At 43.8% G+C, this 13,522-nt stretch overlaps 1 protein-coding gene across 6 annotated transcripts in view; it reads left to right on the top strand.

The window, feature by feature from the left end:
- The first annotated feature begins 2,852 nt into the window (after positions 1 to 2,852).
- Positions 2,853 to 13,522, top strand: part of TMEM120B (transmembrane protein 120B) — a 63,796-nt gene continuing 53,126 nt past the window's right edge. For 4 of the 6 annotated variants that reach the window (XM_060118120.1, XM_060118122.1, XM_060118119.1 and 1 more), the window contains exons 1-2: positions 2,853 to 3,404; positions 12,899 to 13,344. The gene's annotated coding sequence lies outside the window, so the exon portion shown is untranslated. Of the gene's footprint in view, positions 3,405 to 7,551; positions 7,640 to 12,898; positions 13,345 to 13,522 lie in introns of all 6 variants that reach the window. The other 2 variants (XM_060118117.1, XM_060118118.1) reach the window with 2 other exon arrangements.

Raw genomic sequence — 13,522 nt, 5'->3', positions numbered from 1 at the left:
ATCGGGTTGTACATTTTAAACGGGTGAATTGTATGGTGAATTCTCTCAATAAAGCTGTTTTTAAAAGTCTCCGGTGGGGCTTCCCTGGTGGCGCAGTGGTTGAGAGTCCGCCTGCCGATGCAGGGGACACGGGTTCGTGCCCCGGTTTGGGAAGATCCCACATGCCGCGGAGCGGCTGGGCCCGTGCGCCATGGCCGCTGAGCCTGCGCATCCGGAGCCTGTGCTCCGCAACGGGAGAGGCCACAGCAGTGAGAAGCCCGCGTACCACAAAAAAAAAACAAAGTCTCCGGTGCAGAACGAGCGCCCTCTAGGGGCTCTCAGATGTCCAGAGAGAGTCACAGGCCACTTTTTTTTTTTTTTTTTGAGACTTCTGCTAAATTAAAAATCAGAGAAATGCCTAAAGAGGGTAACACAAAGTGCAGAAAATGTTATTTAAATTTTTACTGAAGTATAGAATACATACATAAAAGTGGAAATATCCTCAGTGTATAGCTTGATAGATTTTTGCAAACTGAGCGCACCGTTCTTGTCACGACTCTCTGGGACTCTCTCTTGGGAACGATGCCAAAAGTCTAAATTTGAGTCCCATCGTATATATGAGGCCACTTTTTTTTTTCTTTTTAGAGTTTATTGCAACTTTGGGAAACTAGTGGTAAACCATATGGGGTTTTTTTTGTGTGTTTTTTTTTTGCGGTACGCGGGCCTCTCACTGTTGTGGCCTCTCCCGTTGCGGAGCACAGGCTCCGGACGCGCAGGCTCAGCGGCCATGGCTCACGGGCCCAGCCGCTCCGCGGCATGTGGGATCTTCGCGGACTGGGGCACGAACCCGTGTCCGCTGCATCGGCAGGCGGACTCTCAACCACTGCGCCACCAGGGAAGCCCAACTATATGGTTTTAAAAAACAATATGTGGCTGCACTTAAATTCACATAAAAATAGCATTTTAAAAACCATAATGAAATTTAATCCTTTTACACAGGTTAACAAAATGCATTACAAGAAAAACTAAACATTGGGTTTAACAAAAGCAATATTTTTGAAAGTGAAACAATGGAAATATTTTTTCAAATTTTTTACAAATGGTCATCTCTGGGTCCATTTACCACACTAGGGGATCAAAGTTGTTCAAATACAGCTGTGCTCAACTGAGCCACTTACCTGCAGCACAGCAGTACTAGAAATCAATCCTAAGGTCAAGATGTAAGACCATAAGAGACGAGACCCTAAATGTTTTATAGCCTCCTCAGTAAGAGGTGCTTTTCCTTCCCCAAACAGAAAGAGGTCACTTCTGAGTGACTCAATGGGACCCCTCTTTTCCTCTCCTTTCTCTCCTTTCTTAATCTCTAGGGTTATTCCATCAAAGGATTTTATAAAAGTAAAAATTCAATTCCTCAATTGTACTAGCCACGTTCCAAGTATCCAGTAGGCACTTGTGGCAACTGGCTCTCCTAGGGGACAGCACAGATACAGAACAGTTCCTTTACCATAGAAAGTTCTATTGGACAGTGCTGCTTTCAGGGATGAGCTCTGATCTCTTGTTTTATCCCTTCCTTGCAAGGTTTCCTTTCACTGCCCACAGCTCCCCATCCTTTTTTTTTTTTAAGTTGGTCAAGGAAATGCTCTGTCAGAACCTAACATAATGTCTACCGGGATAAGCCAGTGGAAATTATGGTGTTTGAAAATAGTTGTTAGGCAAAGAAATACAGCTAATCAATCATCCCAAGGAAATATGCACAACTTCACCAGCAATTAAAGAAATGAAAGTTAAAATAACCCTGCCATGCATTACATACTGTCTAGACTAGAAAAATGTGTAAAAATGATGGACTGTGATATTGCGAACACTGTGGGGGAAAATGCACCATTACCTACCACTAGCCATCCTGGCAATTAGTTAAATCCTCCTGAAGAACCATCTGGAACCATGTTACAGAAACTATAAAGCTATTTTCTGACTAATTCCACTTAACGACTACTGACTACTATATATTTAATAGATAGCTGGTATGAGGCACAGTACTTGGTACTTTACAGAGTTTTTTTTAAAATGTACGTGTGTTTTCACAACAATTCTATGAGGTAGGTAGTTAGCCTTACCTTCATTTTTAAAATCTGCAAACTCTTAGGTTCACAAAAGTTAAGGAAGATACCCAGAGTAAAAGAGCAAAATAAGTGGCTGAGCCAGGATTCAATCTTAGACATTTTGACCTAGGAAGACCTGCTCAGAACACCACATTGCCTCCCATTTCAGAGAATTGCCTCCAAGGGAATGGTACAATTAGGGCGGGGAAAGAAATTTACGCAAAAATATACATATTAAAGTAATTATGACACGTATTACAAAGGAAAATTGGAAAATGCACACAGAAGACAATGTAAGCTGGGCCCGGCACACAGAAGGCTCTCAAAATTTTTTTTAAAAGCAATTCGGTGAAAAAGATCTCTCTGGCCCTTTAAAAGTCAGAGGCGGGTAAAACAGAGAGAAAGGAGGCGGGTTCAGAGCTGACGCGAGAAGCTGCTTGCCTTATTTAAATGAGCGTGCGTAAACGCTTGCACTCATTCCTCGCCACGTTCCTCACTCTGCGCGTACGCTGCCTTAACTCTGAGGCGGCTCTCGGCTGCTCCTGCCTATTTAGGTGGGCGGAGACAGTCGCGTGAGTTCCGTGGACCTGCCTTCCCCCTCCCAGTTACCCAGCCCCGCCCCCCTCTTGCACATGCGCGTACTTCGGCACTAGACCAGGAGGTCGGTGAATGGCTCCAGGGGTTGCGCCTGCGCTGTGGACGCCTCTGCCGGAAGTGGGCGGGATCGTGTGCCAAAGCCGAAAGGGCGGAGGGAGAAAGCGCGGCAAGAGTGGCTGAATGGAAAGCTGAATTTCGGGGCCGCCCAAATGCCCTGCTGCACAATTACGGAAACTAGAAATGTAAGGCCAGAATGTGATCACTGGAACTTAATTTTCGATTTTAGAAACGTTTTACAAGACTATTCTTTTCTACATGTGTGTTAAATAAAGGTTTTAGGGAGAAAGAATTTTCCCTGTTTTCTTTTTCCCCATGACTTTTTTTTTTTTTTTTACCCCTCTCTCCGCCGCACCGCGGGGCTTGTGGGATCTTAGTTCCCCCACTAGGGATGGAACCTGGGCCCCTGCGGTGGAAGCGCAGAGTCCTAACCACTGGACCGCCAGGGAAGTCCCCCCATGAATTCTTGTATTCTAAAAGACTTCGGGACTCAATAAGGACACATTTGGGTGACTATGTGCCAGGTTGAAAAGAAGTATTATTTTTTTTTAAAAATAGGGCACATCTTTTCGCCCACATAAGAGTAGGTCCTAGTCAGGAATCCCAGACAGGAAATCATTAGGAAGAGATGTTGAATAAGAGCCAGAAGAGAAACAAGTCTGCATAGAGGTAAGTGTGATTTTGTGACGTAAAAGTTAGAAATGTTTTCGAAGTCCCCTGTGTCAGTTCATCAACTTGATTCCTTGTGGAAAACGTGTTATCTTTTTTATATGTACGTTGTGCTGGATACTGGAGATGAAAAGATGAATATAATTCAGCCCCTGCCCTTGACGAGTTCACACTCAGAAAGGAAGGACGGCAGGGTTCAGGGATACAAATACCCTGGGCAAGGTCCTGGAGGTACGCATGATAGTGTAGTGACTCCGGACGCTGTCTTGACCAAAGTGGAAGGATGGCCTCACACAACATGGGAGATCGTGTTGAACGCCCTATGAACAGAGTGGGGGTAGACTGGGAGTGAGGAGGTCCAGATGCCAGGCTGAGGAAGGTTGGCTCCAAATCCAGTGGCCAGGAACCACTGTGTTTTCTTGAACTTGCTCTGCCGGCAGGGAATGAGGCAGAAGGTGACTTTTTGACCACAGTGATTGGTTGAACAGGGAGAAGTTGGGAAAACTGTCTAAAAAGTCTCAACCTGGCAGGCAGTAAAACCTCCCAAACTGCCAAGTTATGAATTCTAATTAAGGATGCAAACCGTGAAAAGGGAAGGAAAGGTGATTCTTGGGTATCCTTAGGAAGTTGCTCAGAGACTTACTGGGCTTTTCTCATTTGGGTAGCCACCTTCTCTTTAAGCTGTTTTCTCCTTGAGACATAGCATCTTAGAAGGGTCCCAAGCCAAGAATGGACCTGCCCTGAAAGGAATGAACTATTTCATAGGTACCTCATAAAGAACAGAAAAATAATGAAAATGCAAACAAGGAAACCCTTAAATGGACTCAAAATACACCAGTTAGTACAACCCTCCTCACAGGGGAGTCACACAGGGCCTCATGCTCAGAAGTGCCTTGTGCTTGGCTTAATATTCTGCTGTCACTGTTTTGAAATTCTTAATAATTTTTTATTTTATTTATTTATTTATTTTGGCTGCATTGGGTCTTCATTTTTGCACGCGGGCTTTCTCCAGTTGCAGCGAGTGGGGGCTACTCCTCGTTGCGGTGCGCGGGCTTCCCACTGCGGTGGCTTCTCTTGTTGCAGAGCACGGTCTCTAGGCGCGCAGGCTTCAGTAGTTGTGGCATGTGGGCTCAGTAGTTGTGGCTTGCGGGCTCTAGAGCTCAGGCTCAGTAGTTGTGGCACACGGGCTTAGTTGCTCTGTGGCATGTGGGATCTTCCCGGACCAGGGCTCGAACCCGTGTCCCCTGCACTGGCAGGTGGATTCTTAACCACTGCACCACTAGAGAAGCCCTACATTATTTTTTTAAACTTAATACTTTAGTTGTTTTCTGCTTAAAAGTAATTCATGCTCAAATGATTATCCCCCAAATCAGGATAGTGGTTACCTTAGGGGAAGGGAGGGAGAAGGTTAGGGTCAGGGAAGAGGGGTCTGGGGTTATCTAAGGTGATGGCAATGTCTTCTTTTTGTTGTTGTTGTTGGCAATGTCTTATTCTTGACCTGGGTCTTAGTCACACAGATTCTCTTTATGATTGCTATTTAAACTGTACATATACAATTTATGCATTTTTCTGTATACATTATATGTCACCATAAAAAGGTAATATAGTCTCATTGTTGAAAACGTGGAAAGCAAATTTTTTTTTTTACTAAAGATGAAGAATGTTGACATATTTCCACCACCCTAGCTCTGTGAGTAGTAGTTTTTCAGGTGAAAGAAAAAAGACTATTTGTGATAAATCTGTTGATTTTTGCCTTTTGTTGGAAGAAAAAGAAATTCTGTGAAGTTGCCAGCAGGTGGCGCAATTAAATAAGATTTAGTCTTGCAGGCTCAAAAGCAAACCAAACCAAAACCAAAAAGCAGCCAACACTTCCCCTGGTGACTGGAAAACATTTTGGTGAATTTCCCACTACCTACAATCTTCCTCCAATATCCACCATTATACAAAAGAACCTGGTAAATGTGGCTTCATTAGGGAACTGTCAGACCTAATTCTTCAAATGCATCGAAGACACTGGATGTTTTCTCCCTGTTGCTTGACAGAGGGCCTCCAAAATAACAGGGTTGGCTGGGACCCAGGATATAGGGCTTTTTGTGTCTACAACAGATGAGGACAGCAAAGATCTCTAATAATAAATACATTCCTCAAACATTCTTAGATGGCTTTTGAGACGAATTAAGAAGTGTTCAGTTTCTAAATCTTTATCAAGCACTTCCTTCCACTCACATTTCTTTGATAATGGCCACTGGAGGTTGGGTAAGTTTTCACATAAGAAAAAAAGACGTTTTAATCTGGACACCAAGCCAAAGAGATCAACGTGCTCATCATCCTTCTCATTAAGATACACTTATTTGGGGGACTTCCCTGGTGGTCTAGTGGTTAAGACGCCACGCTCCCAATGCAGGGGGCCGGGGTTTAATCCCTGGTCAGGGAACTAGATCCCACACGCTGCAATTAAGACCCGGTGCAGCCAAATAAATAAATAAATATTTTTTAAAATAAAAGATTTATTTGGGGCAAGGTTGGCCTCAGGACTGGGGACAGGATGGTGGTGGCCATGGGAAATTGGTTACATATGAGGAGGAATGATCAGATAAGTAAATATATTAAGGATGACAGGAGCCAGGTTTCCCACTGCTGGAGAGGGGAATAGTGAATCTGGAAAGGGACAAACTAGAATGCACTCTGTGGATTGGAATTGGATATTGGTGTGAAGTCATGGTTTTCAATATTTATAAATAGAGTTATAAATAAAGGTGTAAATGTGTACATATATACATGCATAATATATAAATATAGTCCCTAGATCTGTCCTCAGAGAGAAGAGAATAGTGACATCCCATAGTGATGAAAACACACATCTAGTACCCAGAACTTCGTTTCTAGGGAATCTCCTGGTGGTCCAGTGGTTAGGACTCCACACTTTCACTGCCAAGGGCCTGGGTTCAATCCCTGGTCAGGGAACTAAGATCCTGCATGGCGCAGCCAAAAACAAAAAACAGAACAAAACAAACTTGGTGGGACTTCCCCTGGTGGTCCAGTGGTTAAGACTCTGCGCTCCCATTGCAGGGGGCCTAGGTTTGATCCCTGGTCAGGGACCTAGATCCTGCATGCCACAACTAAGACCTGGAGCAGCCAAATAAATAAATATATTAATTTAAAAAACCAACTTGGTTTCTAAATGCCATTCTCCACTGGAAAGAACCAGGAATGCTTGGAGAAATGGCTGATTTCAGAGTTGGAGCTGGGAAAGTATAAGATGTGCTTGGAACATCATTTTGTGTCAAAAAATAAGGAAATGTGGGCTTCCCTGGTGGCACAGTGGTTAAGAATCCTCCTGCCAATACAGGGGACACGGGTTCGAGCCCTGGTCTGGGAAGATCCCACAAGCCGCGGAACAACTAAGCCCGTGCACCACAACTACTGAGCCTGTGCTCTAGGGCTCGCGAGCCACAACTACTGAGCCCACATGCTGCAACTACTGAAGCCTATGCGCCTAGAGCCCATGCTCCGCAACAAGAGAAGCCACTGCAATGAGAAGCCCACACACCACGATAAAGAGCAGCCCCCTGCTCACCGCAACTAGAGAAAGCCTCTGCGTGGCAACGAAGACCCAACGAAGCCCAAAATAAAATAAATAGAAAATAAATAAATTAGAAAAAAAAAGTAAGGAAATGCTTGAAGAATGATGGGGATCTATCAAAAGGTCACAGAAGTCAGCTAAAAGTGAATCTCAGTGGCCAAGTCTGTGAGAACTTGAGCATCAAAATAGTTATAGTAATGGATTATAACTCGTTGACTAAAATAAAAAACATGAGTTCGTGCTGATATAAATAAATGGAAAGTTTGATGAAGAACAGGATATTTACGTAGTTGAGTATCTCCCATAACATACTCGCAAAGGGAATAAGAGTAACTTGACAGGGGAGAAACCGGGAAGACACTACCTTAATCAAGCAAAGTGAACATCGTCAGTAGTGGGACACATTGGAATTCTGTGCCACCTGTTGAGCTGCACTGAGGAGAAAATAGCGTCACTTCTGCGGTTGTCCCAGCAAAGATACCTAACCTCAGTCTAATCAGAGGACCTGTTAGGCAAACCCTAAGTGAGGAAAATTCTACAAAGTAACTGTCCTGTCCTGTTCAGAAATGTCAAGAGCAGGAAGATGAAGGAAGATTGAGGAACTGTTCCATATGAAAGGAGGCTAAAGAGACATGACAGCTACACACGGCAGGTGAGCCTGGATTGGATCCATTTACTATGAAGGACGCTTTTGGCACAATTGGGAAATTTGAATGGGGTCTGAGGATTAGGAGGAGTAATGTATCAGTGTTAATTTCTTGATTTTGATGCTTGTACTTTGGTTGATTAGGAGAATGTTCTCGATTGTGGGAAATGCCCACTAAAGTATTCAGGAGTGATGGGGTGAACTGGATGAGCAATCTATGCTGAATGGGTTTGAAAAATACGTTATTTGTACTGTACTTGTACTTTTCTTTAAGTTTGAGATTTTTTGGATGAGTTAAAAAGTATATGTATATAAATCAACACACAGAATGGGAAAAATAGGGACTTCCCTGGTGGCGCAGTGGTTAAGAATCCGCCTGCCAATGCAGGGGACACGGGTTCGATCCCTGGTCTGGGAAGATCCCACATGCTGCAGAGCAACTAAGCCCGTGTGCCACAACTACTGAAGCCTGCGTGCCTAAAGCCTGTGCTCTGCAACAGGAGAAGCCACCGCAGTGAGAAGCCCGTGCACCACGAGGAGGAGCCCCTGCTCACCGGAACTAGAGGAAGTCCACGCGCAGCAATGAAGACCCAGTGCAGCCAAAAATAAATAAATAAATACATTTATTAAAAAAAAAAAAAAAAACCCACAGTGAGATACACTTCACACAAAATCACAAGGTTGGCTAAAATGTAAAACAGAGACAATAACAAGTGTTGACCAGGATGTGGGGAAATTGGAACCCTAATACTTTGCTGGTGAGGATGTAAAATGCAGCCACTTTGGAAAACAGTTTATTGCTTCCTCAAAATGTTAAAGTTACCATCTGACTAGGCAATTCCACTCCTAAGTGTAATACAAAGTGAAAAGAAAACATGTGTCCACACAAAAACTTGTGCACAAATGTTTATAGTAGCATTATTCATAATAATCAAAAAGTGGAAAAAAAATTTTTCATTTACAGATGAATGGATAAACAAAATGTGTAACTCCAGTCTGAGCCTGAAGGCTTTAGAACCAAGAGAACTGATGTGTAAATCCCAGTCCCAGGGCAGGAGACTGATGTCCCAGCTTAATGGGTCAGGCAGAGAGAGAGAATTCTCTCTTCCTCTACCTTTTTGTTCTATTCAGACCCTCAGCTGATTGGACAAGGCCTTCTTATATTGGGGAAGAGAAGCTGCTTTACTCAGTTTACTGATGCAAACAATCTCTTCTGGAAAAACCTTTGCAGACACATCCAGAATAACGTTTAACCAGATACCTGAGCATTCGTGGCTCAGTCAGTTGAGACATAAAGTTAATCATCTTGATAGCTCAATAAAGCTATTATTAAATATATATACATTTTACTGTTCAAAACTGTCAAGGTCATGAAAAAAACAAGGAAGACTGAGATACTATCACAGACCAGAAGAATATGGAGACATGATATTTAAATGTGGTGTCAGATTGAATCGTGGAACAGAAAAAGGACATCAGTAGAAAGACTGGTAAAACCTGAATAAATTCTGGAGTTTAGTTCATAGTAATATGCCTTTGTTAATTTCTTAGTTTTGATAAAGATGCCATGGTTATGTAAATTGTCAACATTAGGGGAAAATGAGTGAAGGAGAGTAAATGGGAACTCTCTGCACTATTTTTGCCATTATGTTTGTAAATCTAAAAGTACCCCAGGACTTCCCTGCTGGTCCAGTGGTTAAGACTCTGCGCTCCCAATGCAGGGGGCTCGGGTCCAATCCCTGGTCAGGAAACTAGATCCCACATGCCACAACTAAGACCCAGCGTAGCCAAATAAGTAAATATTTAAAAAGGAAAAAAAAAAAAGACTCTGTGCTTTCACTGCAGGGGGGGCGGGTTTGATCCCTGGTCAGGGAACTAAAATCCCACATGCTGTGCGGCACAGCCAAAAAAAAAAAGTATCCCAAAATAAAATGTTTGTTTTTTTAAAACCCAAATATATAAAGTTAGTGCTTTCTGGTGCTTACGTATCAGGCACTTTACCTACATCATCTCCTTTAGTCCTCACAACAATCCTACAGAGCAACCCCCAACTTACAGAGAAGGCGAATTATGTACTCAGGGTCACGCATCTGGCAAGTGGCAGGGCTGGGATTTGAACTCAGGTCTGTCTGACTAGTAAATCACACAGCCCCAGCCAGCCAGGACTTTACAGTCCCAGGTAGGCCCAGTGATGCAAATAACTGAATTAGGACATAAAGGACATTTTGATACCTGGAGAGTAAATACTAAACAAATAAATTTTAACAGATAATACTGTTTACATTATAAACCTGTGAACAGAAAGATAGGGGTTTAAAATTTCTATCAAACACCTGAACAACATTTCAGGAAAAAAAGATTATGGGGGGGTGGTAGTGTGATGAATTGGGACATTGGGATTGACATATATACACTAATATGTATAAAATGGATAACTAATAAGAATCTGCTGTATAAAAAATAAAATAAAATTCAAAAATTTAGGGCTTCCCTGGTGGCGCAGTGGTTGAGAGTCCGCCTGCCGATGCAGGGGACACAGGTTCGTGCCTCGGTCCCAGAGGATCCTGCGTGCCGCAGAGCGGCTGGGCCCCTGAGCTGTGGCCGCTGAACCTGCGTGTCCAGGGCCTGTGCTTCGCAATGGGAGCGGCCACAGCAGTGAGGGGCCCACGTACTGCAAAAAAAAAAAAAAAAAAAAAAAAAATCAAAAAAACCTGGGTTTAATCTACTGTGTTCAGACTACTTTTAAAACCCTTTTGCCTCTACGTTTTCCATCAAAACTGCTCTATTTAGTGCCACCAATAAATTTTTGTTGGTTTGTTTTCTTCTTTTAAAAATTATTTTAAATTTTAACAGAAAAAAGAAAATTCCATCAGTTTATAGGGTGGACTATTTCTTTTTTTTTTTTCACTTGCCCCAATATTACTTATTGGAAGAGAAATTCTTTCAATTCCCTTCTTTCCTTCTTCCCTCCCACCATATGCTGGACTATTTCTGTTATACTAAATTCACCCAATCTCTTTCAGGGTACACGAATGATCATATAACTTTAATCAGTATATATACATTATTTGGAGATCTACTTTTTTACTTAACATGCTTTAATATACCTGTTTAAAGGTATCCATTTAGTTCCCATAATGATTTTTAACAGCCATATAGTATTACATGAAATAGACAGGTTATAGCTTTTTTTTTTTCTGTTTTTTAATTTTTTGGCTGCACCTCGTACCATGCGGGATCTTAGTTCCCCAACCAGGGATTGAACCCGGACCACCGCAGTGAAAGCGCTCAGTCCTAACCACTGGACCGCCAGGGAATTCCCAAGACAGACTACAGCTTACTTAACTGTTTCCCTCTTGTGGGGCACTTGGGATGCTTCCAGTGTGTGGCTGATCTGACAAATGCTGCTATAACCATCTTCACACAAATTGCTTGTTACAGTCTTGGGGACTATTTTTTTTGTGGGGGGGGAACTATTTTGAGCAAGGGCGTTTGTGGGAAGCAGACGAAGGAAAAGTCCCTGGAATTTTCAGTTCTCCCTGGGCAGCTGCTCTTATTTTAGAATAGGCTCTTGGCATCCTGCAGTGCATAAGTAACACAGCTACCAGTAGCTGGATGAGCTGGGGAAAGTTCTTTCACCTCTCTGTACCTTGGACTCTTGCTATTTCAAGTGTGGTCCTTGAACCAGCAGTATTGGCTGCGAGCTTGTAGAATTACAGAATCTCGGGTCCTTCCTAGAGCCTACTGAATCACAATCTGCCTTTTAACAAGATCTCCAGGAGGTGGTTTAAAGCACACTGAAACCTGGAGAAACCATGCCTCAGAGTACTTACCTGTCGAATAGGGATAATAAAGGTCCTTACCCATAAGGTCGTCGTGCATTATACATATACATAATGCATTAATACATATACATAAAGTGCATAGAAGAACGCCAAGCACATAGTAGGTGCTATGTGTTCCTCTTTTTTTTTGGCCACGCCACGAGGCTCGTGGGATCTTAGTTCCCAGACCAGGGATTGAACCCTAGCCCTGGGGAGTGAAAGCAGCAAGTCCTAACTACTGGACCACCAGGGAATTCGCGTTTGCTACCTTTGTGATTCTCCCCAGCTGACTGAGCAAATTCTGCAGCTGGTAGGTCCCTAAGTAGAGTGCCTTAAAATAAGCAAATAGGAGAGATTTCCCCCTGGTGGTGTGGGGAGGGGCAGGGGGAGGAATCTTGCAACGCACATTCTCACGTATCATGGTCAAAATCCCTAAGAAGAGGGCTTCCCTGGTGGCGCAGTGGTTGAGAGTCCACCTGCCGATGCAGGGGACACGGGTTCATACCCCGGTCTGGGAAGATCCCACATGCCGCGGAGCGGCTGGGCCTGTGAGCCATGGCTGCTGAGCCTGCGCGTCCGGAGCCTGTGCTCCACAACGGGAGAGGCCACAACAGTGAGAGGCCCGCGTACCATAAAAAAAAAAAAAAAAACCCTAAGAAGAGGCACATCCAGCCCCAGGAAGCTGATGAGTGAGTCTGAAAGCTCTTTGGGCAGAAACCGGGACAGGGTGGCAGCCAGGTAAGATCTGATACTTCTGGCACCGAAGCAGCTACACTGATGGGGGTGGCCAGCCTGTGCCATCTACAGAAAGGCTCGTGAATAATGCACGTAAAGTCCTGACCCCACAGAGAACAGTCCCTAAGATTTGCAACCTGACCGCTGGCCAGCTTGCAGAGAAGGTACATCTGCCTAGCTCTTCCTGGGGGGCAAGGCCAGCCTCTTCAGCCCAGGATTGAGCAGCTGCAAGCATAGGTAAAGGGGGATCGTCATCCCAAATCCTCTGCTTGGTGACATTTAATTCATCCTTCAAGGCCCTGGATTTCCTTTTTGATTCTACTAACCCCAATTAAATAAACTATTTTCTGTTTTTTCACCAAGTGAGTGATTTATCTGGTTTTGCAAGCTTCATGACACATTGTATCAGGAGTCTCAAGCTCAGCTGTCTCCAGCCTACATGAAGTAGGCTGGGGCAGTACAACTGAGCCTGCAGGGGACTGTGGCAGCTGGCGAGCCTCCTGTGAAGGGGACATGTGTTCCTCTGGTCCGGCCCACTGCCGAGCACGAACATGAGCCCGGTGTGGCCAGATCTTTCCACTTTTCAAGAGAAAGTAAAAGTCTGGATTTTTATATGAAACTGTCGTCTTTTTCTTAATTAAAAAAATTTACATTTAAAACTTCTATATTTAAAAACTTAATTTAAAAACTTTTGTTTATAATCCAGCCAAACTGGAAACATCCCAAAGTTACCTCAACTGGTGAACGGATAAACAAATGGATCCATCCATACAATGAAATACACTCAGCAAAGGAAAAAGGAATGCATTACGGAAACATACAATAATCATCTGAATCTCAACTGCATCATGCTGACTTCTGCTGGCCAAGATGCAGTCATATGGACCAGATTTACTTTCTCACCTGAAACAACAAAAAAATGGAGAAAATATATATGAAATGATGTGTTTTTTCAAGACACTGGACATCAGTCAATGGAGGACAGTGATCCCTGAGACACAGGAAACAAGTGGGGTTAGCCCTGTGACTGTCCAGCTTATTGTCTTTTTTTCCGCTGCGCCATGCATTATGTGGGATCCTAGTTCCCCAGCCAGGAATCGAACCCGCGCCCCCTGCATTGGAAGCATGGAGCCTTAACCACTGGACTGCCAGGTAAGTCACTCAGCTTATTGTCTTGAGAGAGTTTCCAGGCCATGGTACAGGGCAGGGGGACCCCAGGTGGAGCCTGGAAGACCCCCTGAGTTGAGAGGACAGAGCTGAGGGTCCAGGGAAACCAAGGAGGTAAGAATTCTAGAGAGGAGACAGCTGCACGTGGAGAATCCAGAGGTCT

Source organism: Mesoplodon densirostris, chromosome 15 (genome assembly GCF_025265405.1).
Source record: "Mesoplodon densirostris isolate mMesDen1 chromosome 15, mMesDen1 primary haplotype, whole genome shotgun sequence".
Taxonomy (NCBI): Eukaryota; Metazoa; Chordata; class Mammalia; order Artiodactyla; family Ziphiidae; genus Mesoplodon; species Mesoplodon densirostris.
The sequence above is the reverse complement of the archived record's forward strand: the minus strand, read 5'-3'. Positions and strand labels throughout refer to the sequence as shown.